Source organism: Rattus norvegicus, chromosome 19 (genome assembly GCF_036323735.1).
Source record: "Rattus norvegicus strain BN/NHsdMcwi chromosome 19, GRCr8, whole genome shotgun sequence".
Taxonomy (NCBI): Eukaryota; Metazoa; Chordata; class Mammalia; order Rodentia; family Muridae; genus Rattus; species Rattus norvegicus.
In genome coordinates this window covers 24,685,193-24,705,258 of record NC_086037.1, presented here as the reverse complement: position 1 = coordinate 24,705,258, position 20,066 = coordinate 24,685,193, and the positions used below count along the sequence as shown (strand labels likewise).

Sequence of the window (20,066 nt, the reverse complement as noted above, 5' to 3'; positions counted from 1 at the left end):
CCTCTCTATTCCCTGCCAAGGGTATTCTTGTTCCCCTTTTAAAGAAGGAGTGAAGCATTCACATTTTGATCATCTGTCTTGAGTTTCATTTGTTCTAGGCATCTAGGGTAATTCAAGCATTTGGGCTAATAGCCACTTATCAATGAGTGCATACCATGTATGTCTTTCTGTGATTGGGTTAGCTCACTCAGGATGATGTTTTCCAGTTCCAACCATTTGCCTACGAATTTCATAAAGTCATTGTTTTTGATAGCTGAGTAATATTCCATTGTGTAGATGTACCACATTTTCTGTATCCATTCCTCTGTTGAAGGGCATCTGGGTTCTTTCCAGCTTCTGGCTATTATAAATAAGGCTGCGATGAACATAGTGGAGCACGTGTCTTTTTTATATGTTGGGGCGTCTTTTGGGTGTATGCCCAAGAGAGGTATACCTGGATCCTCAGGTAGTTCAATGTCCAATTTTCTGAGGAACCTCCACACTGATTTCCAGAATGGTTGTACCAGTTTGCAATCCCACCAACAATGGAGGAGTGTTCCTCTTTCTCCGAATCCTCGCCAGCATCTGCTGTCACCTGAGTTTTTGATCTTACCCATTCTCACTGGTGTGAGGTGAAATCTCAGGGTTGTTTTGATTTGCATTTCCCTTATGACTAAAGATGTTGAACATTTCTTTAGGTTTTTCTCAGCCATTCAGTATTCCTCAGCTGTGAATTCTTTGTTTAGCTCTGAACCCCATTTTTTAATAGGGTTATTTGTCTCCCTGCGGTCTAACTTCTTGAGTTCTTTGTATATTTTGGATATAAGGCCTCTATCTGTTGTAGGATTGGTAAAGATCTTTTCCCAATCTGTTGGTTGCCGTTTTGTCCTAACCACAGTGTCCTTTGTCTTACAGAAGCTTTGCAGTTTTATGAGATCCCATTTATTGATTATTGATCTTAGAGCATAAGCCATTGGTGTTTTGTTCAGGAAATTTTTTCCAGTGCCCATGTGTTCCAGATGCTTCCCTAGTTTTTCTTCTATTAGTTTCAGTGTATCTGGTTTGATGTGGAGGTCCTTGATCCACTTGGACTTAAGCTTTGTACAGGGTGATAAGCATGGATCGATCTGCATTCTTCTACATGTTGACCTCCAGTTGAACCACCACCATTTGCTAAAAATGCTATCTTTTTTCCATTTGATGGTTTTGGCTCCTTTGTCAAAAATCAAACTGCCCATAAGTGTGTGGTTCATTTCTGGGTCTTCAATTCTGTTCCATTGGTCTATCTGTCTGTCTCTGTAACAATACCATGCAGTTTTTATCACTATTGCTCTGTAATACTGCTTGAGTTCAGGGATAGTGATTCCCCCTGAAGTCCTTTTATTGTTGAGGATAGTTTTAGCTATCCTGGGTATTTGCTATTCCAGATGAATTTGCAAATTGTTCTGTCTAACTCTTTGAAGAATTGGATTGGTATTTTGATGGGGATTGCATTGAATCTGTAGATCGCTTTTGGTAAAATGGCCATTTTTACTATATTAATCCTGCCAATCCATGTGCATGGGAGATCTTTCCATCTTCTGAGGATTTCTTCAATTTCTCTCTTCAGAGTCTTGAAGTTCTTATTGTACAAATCTTTTACTTGCTTGGTTAAAGTCACACCGAGGTACTTTATATTATTTTGGTCTATTATGAAGGGTGTCGTTTCCCTAATTTCTTTCTCGGCTTGTTTCTCTTTTGTGTAGAGGAAGGCTACTGATTTATTTGAGTTAATTTTATACCCAGCCACTTTGCTGAAGTTGTTTATCAGCTTTAGTAGTTCTCTGGTGGAACTTTTGGGATTACATAAATATACTATCATATCATCTGCAAATAGTGATATTTTGACTTCTTCTTTTCCGATCCGTATCCCCTTGACCTCCTTTTGTTGTCTGATTGCTCTGGCTAAAACTTCAAGAACTATATTGAATAAGTAGGGAGAGAGTGGGCAGCCTTGTCTAGTCCCTGATTTTAGTGGGATTGCTTCAAGTTTCTCTCCATTTAGTTTAATGTTAACAACTGGTTTGCTGTATATGGCTTTTACTATGTTTAGGTATGGGCCTTGAATTCCTATTCTTTCCAGGACTTTTATCATGAAGGGGTGTTGAATTTTGTCAAATGCTTTCTCAGCATCTAATGAAATGATCATGTGGTTTTGTTCTTTCAGTTTGTTTATATAATGGATCATGTTGATGGTTTTCCGTATATTAAACCATCCCTGCATGCCTGGGATGAAGCCTACTTGATCATGGTGGATGATTGTTTTGATGTGCTCTTGGATTCAGTTTGCCAGAATTTTATTGAGTATTTTTGCGTCGATATTCATAAGGGAAATTGGTCTGAAGTTCTCTTTCTTTGTTGGGTCTTTGTGTGGTTTAGGTATAAGAGTAATTATGGCTTCGTAGAAGGAATTCGGTAGGGCTCCATCTGTTTCAATTTTGTGGAATAGTTTGGATAATATTGGTTTGAGGTCTTCTATGAAGGTTTGATTGAATTCTGCACTAAACCCGTCTGGACCTGGGCTCTTTTTGGTTGGGAGACCTTTAATGACTGCTTCTATTTCCTTAGGAGTTATGGGGTTGTTTAACTGGTTTATCTGTTCCTGATTTAACTTCGGTACCTGGTATCTTTCTAGGAAATTGTCCATTTCCTGCAGATTTTCAAGTTTTGTTGAATATAGGCTTTTATACTAAGATCTGATGATTTTTTGAATTTCCTCTGAATCTGTAGTTATGTCTCCCTTTTCATTTCTGATTTTGTTAATTTGGACACACTCTCTGGGTCCTCTCGTTAGTCTGGCTAAGGGTTTATCTATCTTGTTGATTTTCTCAAAGAACCAACTTTTGGTTCTGTTGATTCTGTCTATGGTCCTTTTTGTTTCTACTTGGTTGATTTCAGCCCTGAGTTTGATTATTTCCTGCCTTCTACTCCTCCTGGGTGTATTTGCTTCTTTTTGTTCTAGAGCTTTTAGGTGTGCTGTCAAGCTGCTGACATATGCTCTTTCCTGTTTCTTTCTGCAGGCACCCAGCGCTATGAATATTCCTCTTAGCACAGCTTTCATTGTGTCCCATAAGTTTGGGTATGTTGTACCTTCATTTTCATTTAATTCTAAGAAGTCTTTAATTTCTTTCTTTATTTCTTCCTTGACCAGGTTATCCTTGAGTAGAGCATTGTTCAATTTCCACGTATATGTGGGCATTCTTCCCTTATTGTTATTGAAGACCAGTTTTAGGCCGTGGTGGTCCGATAGCACGCATGGGATTATTTCTATCTTTCTGTACCTGTTGAGGCCCGTTTTTTGACCAATTATATGGTCAATTTTGGAGAAAGTAACATGAGGAGCTGAGAAGAAGGTATAACCTTTTGCTTTATGTAGAATGTTCTATAAATATCTGTTAAGTCCATTTGGCTCATTACTTCTCTTAGTCTGTCTACGTCTCTGTTTAATTTCTGTTTCCATGATCTGTCCATTGATGAGAGTGGGGTGTTGAAATCTCCCACTATTATTGTGTGAGGTGCAATGTGTGTTTTGATCTTTAGTAAGGTTTCTTTTATGTATGTAGGTGCCCTTGTATTTGGGGCATAGATATTTAAGATTGAGAGTTCATCTTTGTGGATTTTTCCTTTGATGAATATGAAGTGTCCTTCCTTATCTTTTTTAATGAATTTTAGTTGGAAATTGATTTTATTTGATATTAGAATGGCTACTCCAGCTTGCTTCTTCTGACTATTTGCTTGGAAAGTTGTTTTCCAGCCTTTCACTCTGAGGTAGTGTCTGTCTTTGTCTCTGAGGTGTGTTTCCTGTAGGCAGCAGAATGAAGGGTCCTCGTTGTGTATCCAGTTTGTTAATCTATGTCTTTTTATTGGGGAGTTGAGGCCATTGATGTTGAGAGATATTAAGGAATAGTGCTTATTGCTTCCTGTTATATTCATATTTGGATGTGAGGTTATGTTTGTGTGCTTTTCTTCTCTTTGTTTTGTTGCCGAGACGATTAGTTTCTTGCTTCTTCTAGGGTATAGCTTGCCTCCTTATGTTGGGCTTTACCATTTATTATCCTTTGTAGTGCTGGATTTGTAGAAAGATATTGTGTAAATTTGGTTTTGTCATGGAATATCTAGGTTTCTCCATCTATGTTAATTGAGAGTTTTGCAGGATACAGTAACCTGGGCTGGCATTTGTGTTCTCTTAGGGTCTGTATGACATCTATCCAGGATATTCTGGCTTTCATAGTTTCTGGAGAAAAGTCTGGTGTAATTCTGAATGGTCTGACTTTATATGTTACTTGACCTTTTTCCCTTACTGCTTTTAATATTCTTTCTTTATTTTGTGCATTTGGTGTTTTGACTATTATGTGACTGGAGGTGTTTCTTTTCTGGTCCAATCTATTTGGAGTTCTGTAGGCTTCTTGTATGCCTATGGGTATCTCTTTTTTTAGGTTAGGGAAGTTTTCTTCTATGATTTTCTTGAAGATATTTACTGGTCCTTTTAGCTGGGAGTCTTCACTCTCTTCTATACCTATTATCCTTAGGTTTGATCTTCTCATTGAGTCCTGGATTTCCTGTATGTTTTGGACCTGTAGCTTTTTCCACTTTACATTATCTTTGACAGTTGAGTCAATGATTTCTATGGAATCTTCTGCTCCTGAGATGCTCTCTTCCATCTCTTGTATTCTGTTGTTGAAGCTCGTATCTACAGCTCCTTGTCTCTTCTTTTGGTTTTCTATATCCAGGGTTGTTTCCATGTGTTCTTTCTTGATTGCTTCTATTTCCATTTTTAATTCCTTCAACTGTTTGATTGTGTTTTCCTGGAATTCTTTCAGGGATTTTTGTGACTCCTCTCTATGGGCTTCTACTTGTTTATTTATGATTTCCTGGAATTCTTTCAGGGATTTTTGCGATTCCTCTCTGTAGGCTTCTACTTATTCTCTAAGGGAGTTCTTCACGTCTGTCTTGAAGTCCTCCAGCATCATGATCAAATATGATTTTGAAACTAGATCTTGCTTTTCTGGTGTGTTTGGATATTCCGTGTTTGCTTTGGTGGGAGAATTGGGCTCCGATGATGCCATGTAGTCTTGGTTTCTGTTGCTTGGGTTCCTGCGCTTGCCTCTCGCCATCAGATTATCTCTAGTGTTACTTTGTTCTGCTATTTCTGACAGTGGCTAGACTGTCCAATAAGCCTGTGTGTCAGGAGTGCTGTAGACCTGTTTTCCTGTTTTCTTTCAGCCAGTTAGGGGGACAGAGTGTTCTGCTTTCGGGTGTGTAGTTTTTCCTGTCTACAGGTCTTCAGCTGTTCCTGTGGGCCTGTGTCTGGTGTTCACCAGGCAGGTCAGTTGCAGCAGAAAAGTTGGTCTTACCTGTGGTCCCGAGGCTCAAGTTTGCTCGTGGGGTGCTGCCTACGAGCTCTCTGCGGCGGCAGCAACCAGGAAGATCTGCGCCGCCATTTCCAGGAGCCTCTGTGCACCAGGTTTCCAGATGGCGTTTGGTGTTTTCCTCTGACGTCAGAGATGTGTGCAGAGTGCAGTCACTTCTGGTTTCCCAGGCATGTCTGCTTCTCTGTAGGTTTAGCTCTCCCTCCCACGGGATTTGGGTGCAGAGAACTGTTTGTCCGGTCTGTCCCTTCAGGTTCCGGCTGTGTCTCTACACCAGACTTCTCAACAGAGAATCCAAAAGCCAGGAAATCCTGGACATATGTAATGCAGACCCAGGAACCTATACCCAGCATAATTCTCATTCATCATGAATGGAGAAACCAAGATATTTCATGAGAAATCCAAATTTAAACAATATTTTTCTCTAAGACAGCATAACAGATGATAATAGGAGGAAAACTTAAAGACAATGAGCTAAACGGTACCCTCAAAAAGTAAGAAATTAATCACCTCGCAATAATTTCAAAAAGAAAAAAAGACAAGCACACAAACATAATTTCACCCACAATCAGAAAAAGAAGAGAAAGCAGCAATCATTGGTCTTTAATATTTAAGTAGTCTGTCTGTCACCAATTCCCCAGCTCCTAGGGACCACTTTTGCCAGCCAAAGTGTATCCAAGAATGGGTCTATGGTTCTAGGTCCCTGTGTAGAAGAGGATTGATTGACTTACCTGGCATTAATGCAGTGGTAGGCCCTTGGCTCTTGTGAAACCTGTTGCCCACCAAATTGGGATCCTAGAGGTGTGAGGTGGGAATGGATATGTGTGGTCGGGGAGCACTGTCATATTGGCAAAGCCGAACAGAAATGGGAAGTAAGGTTTGATGAGGGGATACTGGAAAGGGGGCCACAGTTGAAATATAAGTAAATAAAGTACCAAATTAATAAAATAGCCAAAAATAAAATAAATTGTAAAAAGGTAAAAGAAAAATTAAACCAAACCAAAACAAAAGAATTCCCTGTTGGCCTAATTCTGCTTCTATTTTAATTCTAATTTGGAGAACTCAAGACTGGCTAACCCCCAAAAAACTGACCCTGTTCCCAGATAATTGTGATTATAAAGAAGCCAACAGCCAACAGCTGCACAGCAGAGAGATGGGGGGGGTGAGCTTTGAGGGCTTTGCTAGAGAGGATCATAAGAAGGGAAGAAGGAAGAAGAAGCGGCCAGAGAATAAAGGAAGAAGGTGTGTGATGGAGAGGAGAGAGGAAGAGGACAGCAGCCATGGTTAAGGGAGAGGAGAGCCTGGTCCTGAGGGCTGTCCAAGTGCAACAAAGAGCAGGCAAGATGCTGCACAGTCAGTAAGAGTTGAGCGTTATTGTTTGGAAAGTAGATCTGATACCACGGAGGGCAGGCAGCTGCCCAGCTACTGTGCTGACTAATGCACACTAAAAATAAATTTAACACAATATGTATAACCAGTAAGACAGCTCTGTAGAGGATCCTAAAAGGAATACTTTAGTTTGAGGGAAGGATAAAATACCAGAGAACACAGGGGATAAATTTACAAAACTAGGACAGTTAATCAAAGAAGACTGTGAAAACCACAAAAATTTACATAATGACAAAATTTAATACATAACTTTATAATAATAATTACATACCACTAAACAATATCTGGGATGATGGGTTTGAATTCTGCCATGGACTGAACTCAGAAATGTGGGGTTGGGAGAAAGATGCATGGTTAAATAATCCATCAGGTTCACATTGTGTCAGCTTGATTTAATCTAAGGACAAAGAAGTGGAGTATCTCTGATGGCTTTATTCTAACCCCTTGAAAGGATCCCTGGGGATTGGCCTCAGTACATCACACTTCTTGCTGGGTCAGCGACACTCAAGGAAGCTTGAGATTGTCATAGCACAGTATTAGGCTAGATATACTGAGTAGATGATACTAAGATATTCAGATGGTGATACCTGTTTGCATGCATTTTTAATGTGGACCTAAGGAAAGAGAGATCAAGGTCCTCAGAATAGAAAGATCATTTCCAGTTCTTTTCTACCATTCCAGAGTGAAAGACTGGTAGGGAGAGAATGGTAAATAATAAAGAATTCGTAGATGATGCTTTGAATGAAGTGTGGGTTTCTGTGCTGGTTTTAGACGGGGTCTCAAGTATGACATGTTGCCTTCTACCTGGCTGGCCAGGTTCACTTTGAGCTCAGATAAACCTGCTTCCACTTTCCAATAGATAGACTTACAAGAGTGACCTCCAAGGACTGTGAGGACAGCATTAGCCTTTGACAGTTGAGGTGTGTAACCCACAACTATAGTTTTAGCCACGTTTTCCCATGTCTACCAGCTATTTCAGATTGTTGCTGTTCTATGCCTGACAATCAGGGACACAGAAAAATAACCTGAAAGAGAGCAAGGACATGGTGATCACATCCTTGCCTGTTCTGTATGTTCTGGATGAGGTTTGTTAAAATTCCAATATTGCAAAAAGCTTTATATAGGGCCCAGCACATTAAGGGTCACTATGCACTGTTCTATCTAAAATGTCTAATCAGAACTGAACACCAGACAACACTTCCTGCGAACTTCATATGAGAAGCTTAAGTTTTTTTGTGTTTTTCCCTTTCTTTTTTCTCTCTTTATCTCTTTCTTCCTTTCATTCTTTCTTCCTTCGCGTTATAGGTTTAGAGGGATGCATTTTGGGCCATTGATATGCCCCTAGTATCTTAGCTGTGGATGTGATCAGTCAGTGTTAGTGTATGCATTCAATAAAATGTACATTTTTGACTAAGGTAGATGCTTCTGCATTTTGTGGGGTGACCCATTGTCAGTGTCTAGTGAATTGGGGGCCCTGGGTATGGTCGCATACCACCAGGACACAGGGGGTGCAGAGCAAAGGCAGAAGCAGCTGCACACATTTGCAAGCTTTATTAATCCCTATGTAGCTGGGAATGTGCATTGCTACAATTTCCATTTTGTCAAGATTCCATAAGATCATTATTCCCAGGATACCAGGAGCAACTGAGGGAAGACTAAACAAAGAAATACGAATAAACAAAGGCTTCTTCTCAAAATAGTCATATACCAAATCACCTATCTTATTATAATCAAAATATACTCACCATTACTGAGAGAGCGTTAGAACCTCTTCCACAGAAACAGGACACAGCAGAAGATAGCTTAAGGCCAAGTGAGAAAACATTTTATTCTCCAGGGTGGCATTCCAGCCCCTACGTGAATCTGTCACCAGGACTTTCTTGACCCTGCCTGGGAGCTGCATCTCTATGTCTTAACAATTCCTTCTTTTTTCTTTTGTTTTAAAGTAATACTTTCCATAACATAGCTAAATGTCCTTGGAGGGGTTTAATCATGTAAAAATAAAGCAACATAATACATAATGTACATAAGATTATGGCAAAACTAGCTCCTCCCAAGCTATGGAAAATCCTTTGAAGCCAAGCCTTGGATCTAATCCTGTCAATTGATCAGCCAAGAATTTCACTTTTTCCATAGGGGTAGTATCTTCTAGCTATTTAACAAAAGATATTCGAACATCATATTTCAAGGCATTAATTACTTTTGTAGCACTTTCATTACCTTCTAAATAGGCTTGAATTAACTTCCAATCATGTTCGGTATCATTATCCATATATTTATTAACATAAAAGTAGTAGGATTTCAATCATATCTTAAATCCTCATATTTTTCAATGGGTAACATCTTTTGACCCAACCATTCTACTGTTTGTTTTGAAACATCTACTTGATGTTGAAGTCTAGTATCAATTTTAGTTTGCTCTGTCCATAACTCATGCGAATCTTTATGCCAGTCTTCAACAAAATGCTTTGTCTCCATAGATGTTTTTAATGCTATGCTGGAAATGGCTGCCGAAGTAGCAACAGAAATAAGGCTTAAAATAGTAGCTACAATGACTCCAATAATTCCTTTACTTCTCTTCAGCAGATATTAAAAAAAAACCAATAATCACATGATTAAGAGGATCTTGAGACCAATGACATCCCAAATTAACAAGCATCCATACATATATTTTTGCTGCATATATTAATAGAATCTTGATTCTTAGTAAACTGAACAGATAAATTAATACATGAATACTAATGACAGTTAGTACAAGGAAATCCATTAGCAAAATTAAATCTACCTATTAAAAAGAAATATGGCATAGGAATACAAGTAGTAACCTTGTCTTTCTTAAATGTTGTAAAATTATACTGAGAGGCAGATTGAGCAGTCCCTGAAAAGCTTCCATTAGCAAGCACACCTTCTTTTAATGCAGTGACAATCTTCCACAAATGAGCTTGAAACGCAGTAGGATCTTCCACAGAGGCCAGTCGGTTATCAGCAATGCCTCCATCTCCACATTCCATCAGCAAGCATCCATTAAGGCGTTCACTCTCCTCTCAGTTCATCCTGGTAACATTTGACAAATCACAAGTGGTAACATTCCATTCTGAACATGTATTAATAATTGGCCATAAGGACACCAATTTATTCATTTATCTTCAATAATTTTTCCAAACATGCCAGGGCAATATTTCCAATTGCATGGGAGATATTTTAAGCCTACATAAGTAAACCAAGCACAAGTAGGATATACTGGCTCGCTAACAAATGTAATGTTATTCCAATTTTGCTTATGGACCAAGCTGTCAATCCGGGAACCTGTAACAATTATTCCTGGTAATCGCCAATTTTAATAACCCATTTGTAGGCCTGGTCTCTGTCCTAAACACAAAGGCATCTTTAATCCAGCATAAGGAAAATTATACAAAGCTCCATCACGTCTATTCAAAAGGTCAAATTATTCCAAAGAGATGATAAAATGCTTGGGGTGGTTTATAAAACCACATCTGTTTCCCCGCCAAGTAGCAGGTTCAAATAAAGGTGGACAAGGAATATAAGCCTGATAACTCGCATTGGCCGCAACAGAAGAAACCGTGAGTAAAGCACACACTGCTAAAAATACGTGCTCAGCAGTAAAGGACTTTCCTACAGGAGACAACATAGTTTTTTTTTTCAGGGCTTAATCGCTTCACCTAGGTAATGGGGTTGTCACTGCATCGATCCTTCTGCGTTGTCGTTTGTCGACACTAAGAGAAGCCAGGGCCTCAGTAATGGAGGACACCTCCTTCATCTCCGGAGAACATCCATCAGGAGAGAATGTAGCTGGTTTAACTGGATTCCTCTGAGGGTAGGGAGCGGTTCTTATCATTCTGTGCTTGGATCCGTCTCCCGGGTAACCAGAATTGTCCCCCATCCTGTAAGGAGACAAAACCCTCTCTCCTCCATACAGTAATGTCCCTTCCTGTCATTCAGCATCTCGGGCAATTTTTATCCATATTGTCTGTTCCATGCCTTCAGGGAGAAGTCCAATAAAGAGTCTATCTGTTCTGCATATAACTTCACCTTGTGGTAAATTAAGAAGATTAATAAAAAATAATGCTTATGCCAATATTACTCTGGGACTGGTATGCCAACTCCATTCAGGCTGTGTAAGGTCATCTCTTTTCCTCCTTTTTAATTTTATAATTTGTCATTTCAGGGTATGGTGAACTCTTTCAACAAAAGCTTGTCCTTGTGGATGGTATTCTATACCAGTAATATGTACAATATGATATCATTGACAAAATGGTTTTTTTTTTTTGCTCTGATTGGTATTTTATTTCTCCTTTACAAGTTCCACATAATAGACAAAGGCTTTTTGATAACATTGTTATCTTTGCTGAAAATGATCATATAATCATTTTAAACAGCACAAATGTGCACATACAGGACTGAGGTTTCTGCAGCCTGTAAACACCTCTGTGGGTTTAACAAGGAAAAAAAGCAATATACTGACAATTCAACTGTAACTCTTAGAAAAACACCGGTTTCCTTACCAAGCACGAGTGTCCTGTACAGGGACCTATCATCCCAGACGGCAATGAGTTCAAGCCTAGGGCAGCCAGGAGCAGCTCCCCATACCAGCTCAGAAGACCCTCCCCACCCAGCACTTCTTCCACGTGCTCCTTAACCTCATCACAGGTGACAGCAGTCGCCCCAAGAGAGGACAGAGCAGCAGACACAGTGGTGGTGGTTCCTGAGTGTTGTGTGCAGCATTTCACATCCAGCGTCTCAGGAACCTGTCCATGCAAGCATGCGTACCATTCTTTAGACTGCTCCCCTCATTTCTTGAGTGAGAGAACCAGGCCTTCCTAATTCACTTTAGGTGCCTGGAATAACAAATTATTTCACCAGAAGGGGTGTAAGCAGCACTATCTGATAAGAATACGAAGAAGGAAAAAGCAGATATCTTAAAGAAAACGTGTGTTCTACTCACACTAAAATATCAGACCAATGCACAATATACTGCAAAACTGTAACACAATACGGCCAAACACAGTGTTCAAATATTGAACTGTTTAAGCATGTGAAGATCATCTTCTGAAAAACAAACTGGGTTCTTATTTTGTAGCTACCTTTGTGTAACTTCAACTGCTGTCCCTCAACAAAGTCTGACACTGTCTTGGTACTTGTTAGGAAGTTGGATGAGACAATGTAAGCTCAACAGTCAACTCCCAGGATCTCCCAGCGCTCATTTTCATCATTCGTCCAAGGACTGGGCATCATCTTCATCCCTTACTTCTCGGTATCTCCCTGAAGACTCCCCTTCTGGATTGTAGCTCTGTATTGTAATATTCAGTCTCTCGGCTAGTTTCTGTGCTGCGAGCTTTGCCCACATCTTCTCATAATTCTGCTTCTGCTCTTTCTGCAGAGCCAGCAACTCTTCTATGGAGAGCAGCTGTGCAGGCTGGGGGTGGAGCAAAAGAAGGCGAGCTGCTGTGACATCATCAAGATGCTGCCTAGCCCTGCATAGCTGCTCTTCTGAGGAAGCAGGAGACTGAGCCCTCTGACAATGACTTTATGAGTCACTCTGTTGTGTGGGTAACACATTGGTCTTAAACTTATGAGGAGGGGGCACTGGGTTTCTAGCTCGCATTTCTAGCACTGTCATGTAATGAGGCTTCTTAGGAGTCTCACTCTGCAGTCCTGGAAAGTTCTCAGTGCTGGTGTTTTCTTCTGAGGGTTCAGTCTGGTCTGCAGTTGTGATCTTTTGCCATTTAGTGATAAACAGACTGTCGACGCTGCTGGAAACCTCTTCCGCTTGACTTGAATGCTGGGGGAGATGTTCATTAACTTCAGATGGGGGAGCCTGGACTGTGATGCGGACAGACGGGCTGGTACTCACTGTGCAGCCAGTCTCCAAAGTCTCTTCATTGCCTTTGTGAGTGAGCTGTGTAGGTCCCTGAGTTTCTGAGGTTGTTTTAGATGATTCAATGTCTACTGACGAACATTCAGGAACTAATGATGAAGTATCAAGCATCAGGTCAGAATTCTGGGCCTTGTCTATGTCGGTATCAACTCTTGTGGTTGCTTTATGCCTTCGCTTACAGTCAACACTAACAGGATGAAGTAGTTCAGTTCTCCCTCTGACCTCTTCACTTTCTGAAATGGCAGCTTTCAGTTTGGCAGTGGTGTCTGAGATCTTTTTACCTTTGTCGGGCAATTTGCAAATGAATTTTTCTTTGCCCAAAAGTCTCTCCTGGCGCCTCAACCTCTCCCACAGCTCTGCCAAACTCTGCTGCCCCATGTCCTCAGGAACTGGGGGCTCGAAGCCGCGGGGCAGGGAGCACATTGTGTATGGGCTGAGGCTGGCCCCGCAGGCAGGGTTCCCCAGCAGGGCCCATGGCGGTCGCAGGCTGCGTGGCGGCGGCAACTCTGGAGCACGTGCAGGAGTCGCCATTTTCCCGGAAGAGCTGACAAAATTGTTTAAATTGATAAGAAATATATGTTGGTCCATAATCAGTTTTAATTTTAGAAGGCGGTCCCATAACAGCAGAATGCGGTTTCCAATAGATGCTGTATAACATGAGCAGTGCGTACTCCTGGCAATGGTGTAGCCCATACAAATTTTGAAAAATTATCTATGCTTACAAGTATATATGAAAGGCGACCAAACTCAGAAATATGGGTTCCATCCATCTGCCACGATGTATTAGGTTGCATTCTTCTGGGATTAATTTCAGATGGAATACATTTTATAAGTGAAGGCTTACAAATACGACAATTAGCAATAATTTGTTTGGCTTCAGAATAGGGAACCTTATATTTAATATGCAAATATCCTGCATTGGCATGATTATGACTGTTTTCTTCTGGGGTAGCAAATGCCACTAATTGATCAACCATATGATTGCCATGTGTTAAAGATGCTGGCAATCTTGAATGTAATCTAATATGTGTAATAAATATTCTAGAGTTTCAGAATAACAATAGTCCTTTAATATGTGAGAATAACATTTAATATAGGCTTAGATGTAGAAACAACAGCAGTTGCAATATTCTGTACTACTCCTACAACATAAGCTGACTCGGCTATAATATTTTTACATCATGAGTAAAATCCAGCAATACATTAATTACTGCTAATACTTCATTTTGTTGTAGTGACCCAAAAGAAGATTCTTGCCCCCAAAATTTATCTTTGGTCCAATAAGCCATCTGTCTAAGATCTTTGGTCTTAGAGCCATCTGTAAACACAGTAACGGCAGATGGTAATGGATCAACAGAAATTAGTGTATTTATTACATTTTTTTTTTTGTGTGTTCTTAAGCAATCCCAGAATTTACTATGGGGAAAATGAAATTCAGTATTTCTAGTGTAAGGAATCATGGCTAATTGAAAAACTTCAGAGGTCTGCATTAAATATTCCACTTTATTTTTGCTTAATGAGAAAACAAAAGCAGCACAATCATATCCCCACAGTGTAACAGGTCTTTGTATGCCTTGCTGAATAATTAAAGAAATTTGTTCCTCATATGTTGTTAATGTTTTGTTAAAGTTAAATTTAATATATATCCATTCTAAAGGCAACTCATCTTGAGCTAAAGTGCCTATAGGATATTCAAGAGTATTTCAATGTATAATTTAATAACTCTCTCTGGATCAATACGTGCCAAAAATGCATCTTTCCATTTTCAGAGAAGATATACTTACATGCCTTCATATAAGCATTAATGTCCCAAGTCTCCTTTCTAGGTAATAATGCTTTCCTGTACTCTTCATTAGCATTTTCAAAAGCAAGCATTTTCAGCAGTTGTCCTCTAGCTTCCTCTCCTACCACTGTTCTTTCCATTGTTAATTTTAGTATACATAAAAATTAATATATGGTTCATAGAAAGTTACTGCCTTTTTCAACCAACCACTATCATCCTTTATAATAAGTTGGTTGGGCTACACCTTGAACCGATGATAGACATTGTCCCAGGATAGACATTCTTTTTTTTTCTTTTTTCTTTTTTTTCGGAGCTGGGGACCGAACCCAGGGCCTTGCGCTTGCTAGGCAAGTGCTCTACCACTGAGCTAAATCCCCAACCCTCTCCTCTTCTTTTTTTTTTTTTTTTTGACTTATAATGCCTTTTTATTTCCAGATAGGGGGTGAGAAAAGAAATTCTTAGTTTACTCAAATTAATAAATATGTTTTAAAAACAAATGCTTGTAACAATATATAATTTGTATAATAACAATTTAATGTAAGTCACTATTGTTTTATTATTTAGAACAGTTTTTCAAATGAAATTAACTGATCAGTCTTTAGAAAGGTTCCATTTTATAATTGGTTAACTTTTTTTTTAAATTTATTTAATACTTAATAATAATTCTTTGGTTTCCGGGCAAACATCCCCCTCCCCCCTCCCCTTCTTTATGGGTGTTCCCCTCCCAACCCTCCCCCCATTGCCGCCCTCCCCCCAACAGTCTAGTTCACTGGGGGTTCAGTCTTAGCAGGACCCAGGGCTTCACCTTCCACTGGTGCTCTTACTAGGATATTCATTGCTACCTATGGGGTCAGAGTCCAGGGTCAGTCCATGTATAGTCTTTAGGTAGTGGCTTAGTCCCTGGAAGCTCTGGTTGCTTGGCATTGTTGTACATATGGGGTCTCGAGCCCCTTCAAGCTCTTCCAGTTCTTTCTCTGATTCCTTCAACGGGGGTCCTATTCTCAGTTCAGTGGTTTGCTGCTGGCATTCGCCTCAGTATTTGCTGTATTCTGGCTGTGTCTCTCAGGAGCGATCTACATCCGGCTCCTGTTGGCCTGCACTTCTTTGCTTCATCCATCTTGTCTAATTGGATGGCTGTATATGTATGGGCCACATGTGGGGCAGGCTCTGAATGGGTGTTCCTTCAGTCTCTGTTTTAATCTTTGCCTCTCCCTTCCCTGCCAAGGGTATTCTTGTTCCCCTTTTAAAGAAGGAGTGAAGCATTCACATTTTGATCATCCGTCTTGAGTTTCATTTGTTCTAGGCATCTAGGGTAATTCAAGCATTTGGGCTAATAGCCATTTATCAATGAGTGCATACCATGTATGTCTTTCTGTGATTGGGTTAGCTCACTCAGGATGATGTTTTCCAGTTCCAACCATTTGCCTACGAATTTCATAAAGTCATTGTTTTTGATAGCTGAGTAATATTCCATTGTGTAGATGTACCACATTTTCTGTATCCATTCCTCTGTTGAAGGGCATCTGGGTTCTTTCCAGCTTCTGGCTATTATAAATAAGGCTGCGATGAACATAGTGGAGCACGTGTCTCTTTTATATGTTGAGGCATCTTTTGGGTATATGCCCAAGAGAGGTATAGCTGGATCCTCAGGCAGTTCAATGTCCAATTTTCTGAGGAACCTCCAGACTGATTTCCAGAATGGTTTTACCAGTCTGCAATCCCACCAACAATGGAGGAGTGTTCCTCTTTCTCCACATCCTCGCCACCATCTGCTGTCACCTGAGTTTTTGATCTTAGCCATTCTCACTGGTGTGAGGTGAAATCTCAGGGTTGTTTTGATTTGCATTTCCCTTATGACTAAAGATGTTGAACATTTCTTTAGGTGTTTCTCAGCCATTCGGCATTCCTCAGCTGTGAATTCTTTGTTTAGCTCTGAACCCCATTTTTTAATAGGGTTATTTGTTTCCCTGCGGTCTAACTTCTTGAGTTCTTTGTATATTTTGGATATAAGGCCTCTATCTGTTGTAGGATTGGTAAAGATCTTTTCCCAATCTGTTGGTTGCCGTTTTGTCCTAGCCACAGTGTCCTTTGCCTTACAGGAGCTTTGCAGTTTTATGAGATCCCATTTGTCGATTCTTGATCTTAGAGCATAAGCCATTGGTGTTTTGTTTAAGAAATTTTTTCCAGCTCTGCACCCAAATCCCCTGGGAGGGAGAGCTAAACCTTCAGAGAGGCAGACAAGCCTGGGAAACCAGAAGAGACTGCTCCCTGCACACACATCTCAGACGCCAGAGGAAAAAGCCAAAGACCATCTGGAACCCTGGTGCACTGAAGCTCCCGGAGGGGCGGCACAGGTCTTCCTCGTTGCTGCCGCTGCAGAGAGCCCCTGGGCAGCACCCCACGAGCGAACCTGAGTCTCGGGACCACAGGTAAGACCAAATTTTCTGCTGCAAGAAAGCTGCCTGGTGGGCTTGGGACACACGGAAGCAGAATTTCTCTAGAACCGGGCACGTTCTGTGTTTACCGGAAGTCCCACACCCGCGGATCCCGGCCTGCAGCAGCTCTCTGCTCCCAGACCCGGTGAGAGAGAGACCCAACCACCTGGTCAGGTGGGCACTCCTGAGGCTGCAGAGCAGAAGAGACCACCAACTCTGCTCACCCCTGCCCACATCCCTGGCCCAAGAGGAAACTGTATAAGGCCTCTGGGCTCCCGTGGGGGAGGGCCCAGGAGCGGCAGGACCCCTGCCACAGACACCGCCGAACCCTTTCATAGTTTCCGGCGAGAAGTCTGGTGTGATTCTGATAGGTCTGCCTTTATATGTTACTTGACCTTTTTCCCTTACTGCTTTTAATATTATTTCTTTATTTTGTGCGTTTGGTGTTTTGACTATTATGTGACGGGAGGTGTTTCTTTTCTGGTCCAATCTATTTGGAGTTCTGTAGGCTTCTTGTATCCCTATGGGTGTCTCTTTTTTTAGGTTAGGGAAGTTTTCTTCTATGATTTTGTTGAAGATATTTACTGGTCCTTTGAGCTGGGAGTCTTCACTCTCTTCTATACCTATTATCCTTAGGTTTGATCTTCTCATTGAGTCCTGGATTTCCTGTATGTTTTGGACCAGTAGCTTTTTCCACTTTACATTATCTTTGACAGTTGAGTCAATTATTTCTAAAAATATGGAACGCTTCACGAATTTGCGTGTCATCCTTGCGCAGGGGCCATGCTAATCTTCTCTGTATCGTTCCAATTTTATTATATGTGCTGCCGAAGCGAGCACCAGGATAGACATTCTTTATCAGCAGGTCTCAGGGTAGAACTGGATATGTGACCCTGTTCTACAGCACTGTCCAGAGTGGTAAATGCAGCTTCTGAATAGGAATGCAGGCCTGGCCTCTAGACCTCCACCTTCCAGGCCTGTCTGGAGAGCCTGATGCCCTGGCAAAAGAGACTCCTTCTCTCCAGAGGAGCACTGCAGTCAAATGACATCTCAGTGATGAAAACTATCAGTCCCCAAAGGCATGCCACTGAGCAGAGATAGCCTCAGTCATGCACCTCTGCCCATCCCCAGTTCCTCGTGTCAATAACTCAACCCTTTCATGAACTAGATGGCAATACTTGAGGCAGGATGATCAGTAGTTTACTGGCCAATCTGGGCTCTATGAGACGCTCTCCCTGAAATCAGAGCCAGCAGGAAATTCAGTATGAAAGATCTTTGTAGCCAAGCTCAACAACCCGGTTCAGAGCCTGGGACCCCACACGGTAGGATAAAGTGACTCCCATGCTTTTTCCTCTACCTTCAACACTCATGCTTTGGAATGCACACCCCTACAATGAGATCAATACACATGGAATAAAAATTAAACAGATAAATTAATGAAGACAATGCAGACAAGGTTTTAAAGGATCCTGGGAGTCCTCACTCTGCACTTCCCTTTCCTTTGCCTTGGGAACAGCACCTGCACCAGAGGTTGAGACTTCCTCCAAGAGAGAGAGGAGAGATGCACTGTTCATTCCGCTGGAGCTGTGCAAAGACCAGAGCCACCTGCCTTTTCCTGATAGTGGGAGCTGGGCCCAAGTGTGGGCTGCTCCTACTAGAGGCACCACAAGAAGAGGACCACCTTCCTCAAAACTTCCTGGAAGTCAGAGCACGGGCTATGGACTTCCCTCAATCCTCAGAGGACTCTCTTTCAGTGATGGCTCAGAGCCTCTTAGGACAGAGAGGGACCAGAGCTTCCCCCCAAAGCAAGATTCCGGTCTTATCTGACAGGTATGAGGGCTTAGGGATGGGACAGAGGATGTGACAAGTTTACATGTAGCACAGGGGCTAGGTTAATAAAGAAATCAAAGAGGAAAGAAACCTGGAAGATTCCTCATCTGTTCTTTTTTGCTCTATTCGTAGGGATGAGGTGGCAGTGTGGGGTAGAGGACTAGGACACAGCACAGCCTTCTCTGCTCATGGTGAGCTTTCTAGGCTGCCTGGTCACTGTGACCAGCATCTTTTCAACTGTGCCATTCTACTACCAAGGCTGACACAACTGGTGCACCATGTAGCAATAGGACTGTACTGACTTAGGCACATTTGGAATCACACAATGATCATGTGTCACAGATGGGTTTCTTTTTTTAGAAAAGGATTAAAACAAAAACTATTTATTTTGTCCATATGAGTGAGTACACTGTCCCTGTTTTCAGACACAACAGTAGAGGGTAGAAGATGAGATTAGAAATGGTTATATGACACAGTGTGGTTGCTGGGAATTGAACTCAGATCCTCTGGAAGAGCAGTCAGTGGTCTTAACCACTGAGCCATCCCTCCAGCCCCAGTATATTGTATTTTCAATGTTGTTTGTTTTATATCTTTACTCACGTATGTCTGTATGGCGTTCTGTGAGTACAGGTACTCATGTGCTTGTGTAAAGGTCAGGGACAACCTGAGCACAGATCCTCTCCTTCTACCTCTCGTCCATGGCTGTGTATGCTAGGCTAGCCCTTCCCTCTAATCCTAGAGAGTGTCCACTTTAGGCTCCTATCTCCCTGTGGGAAGTGCTGGATGACAGACTCTACTGCATCCAGGTTTATGTGGCTTCTAGGGACCTAAACTGTTGTTGGGCTTGTTCAGATGAAAATAAACACCATTTCACAGCCCTGGCTGGGCCAGGCAGCGCATGGGTCTTTGCTGCTCTTGCAGAAGACTTGAGTTCAGTCTCCAGCACCCGGGTCAGGTGGCTCACAACCACCTGAGACTCCAGGTCCAGGGACTTCCAAGCTCTTCTGGATAAACCTACATGGCAAAAGCAGGGCTGGGAGCTGGAGGCTTCTGGTGTTGGCTTCTCCATGCAGTAGGGGGCAAATCATGGGCATGTGAGGTAACATGGAACCCTGTAATTCTACAAAGTCCAGAAGGTCCTGATTTCCCTCATGGTGCCCTAGAGCCTGTCCACCACACATGGAGGCTTCAGGAACATGGCCTTTTCCTGACCTGTGTGGACTCTGCATCCTCACTCTCTACCCCCTGCTTTTCGGGGTTGGAAGTCTCAGGTGTAGGAGGCGCCTACCATAGGCCTCTTCTCTCAGCATTTCAGCATTTTACCCACTTGACCTTCACCGAGCATC

General features: G+C 41.6%; 1 non-coding gene and 1 pseudogene across 1 annotated transcript; both read right to left on the bottom strand.

Moving 5' to 3' along the window:
- Positions 1-12,003: 12,003 nt before the first annotated feature.
- On the bottom strand, positions 12,004-12,798 carry LOC134483457 (DNA-directed RNA polymerase II subunit GRINL1A-like; annotated as a pseudogene).
- A 4,825-nt stretch (positions 12,799-17,623) lies between these two features.
- On the bottom strand, positions 17,624-17,730 carry LOC134483702 (U6 spliceosomal RNA). Its single transcript, XR_010060586.1, has one exon. It is a non-coding gene; the product is annotated as a U6 spliceosomal RNA (small nuclear RNA).
- Positions 17,731-20,066: the final 2,336 nt, after the last annotated feature.